Below are 1,016 nucleotides of genomic sequence, written 5' to 3'. Positions count from 1 at the left end.
AGAAACTGTTCAAAATAAAAAATCTCACGGATCCCTCCTTTCACTTTTTCTTCCTTTCCTATTATTTATTTATTTTGCGTGCCCATTTTTTGTATAGATTTATCGTTCTTTTTATTTCATGTATATCTAGACTTAATTTTAAACTCACCTTATGCTATTCAATAAATTAAATTAATTGCATTATGGGTAAAGTCTCACCAAGCGCGGGATGCCACCGGTATAAAGGTTCAAGGTAGGTCAGTCTAAGAGAGAGAGGCTTTTTGTCTTGTGTGGTGAAAGACCCTTGCATTATTAGGTTAGGTTTGGTTAGTTTTTTAGGTTTGGTTAGGTTTCGATTTTTTTTTTTTTTTTTTTTTTTTTTGCTTAGGTTTGGTTAGTTTTTAAGGTTTTGTTAGGTTTTTTTTTTTTTTTTTTTTTTTTTTTGCTTAGGTTTGGTTAGTTTTTTAGGTTTGGTTACGTTTCGATTTTTTTTTATTTTTTTTTTTTTTTGCTTAGGTTTGGTTAGTTTTTTAGGTTTGGTTAGGTTTCGATTTTTTTTTTTTTTTTTTTTTTTTTTGCTTAGGTTTGGTTAGTTTTTAAGGTTTGGTTAGGTTTCGATTTTTTTTTTTTTTTTTTGCTTAGGTTTGGTTAGTTTTTAAGGTTTGGTTAGGTTTCGATTTTTTTTGCTTAGGTTTGGTTAGGTTTCGATTTTTTTTTTTTTTTTTTTTTTTTGCTTATGTTTGATTAGGTTTTTAGATTGGTTAGGTTTCGATTTTTTTTTTTTTTTTTTTTTTTTTTTTTGCTTAGGTTTGGTTAGTTTTTAAGGTTTGGTTAGGTTTCGATTTTTTTTTTTTTTTTTTTTTTTTTGCTTAGGCTTGGTTAGTTTTTAAGGTTTGGTTAGGTTTCGATTTTTTTTTTTTTTTTTTTTTTTTTTTTTGCTTAGGTTTGGTTAGTTTTTAAGGTTTGGTTAGGTTTCGATTTTTTTTGCTTAGGTTTGGTTAGGTTTCGATTTTTTTTTTTTTTTTTTTTGCTTAGGT

The sequence above is a fragment of the Penaeus vannamei genome, chromosome 10 (assembly GCF_042767895.1).
Source record: "Penaeus vannamei isolate JL-2024 chromosome 10, ASM4276789v1, whole genome shotgun sequence".
In the NCBI taxonomy this organism is placed as follows: domain Eukaryota; kingdom Metazoa; phylum Arthropoda; class Malacostraca; order Decapoda; family Penaeidae; genus Penaeus; species Penaeus vannamei.
Note: the sequence above shows the minus strand (reverse complement) of the source record.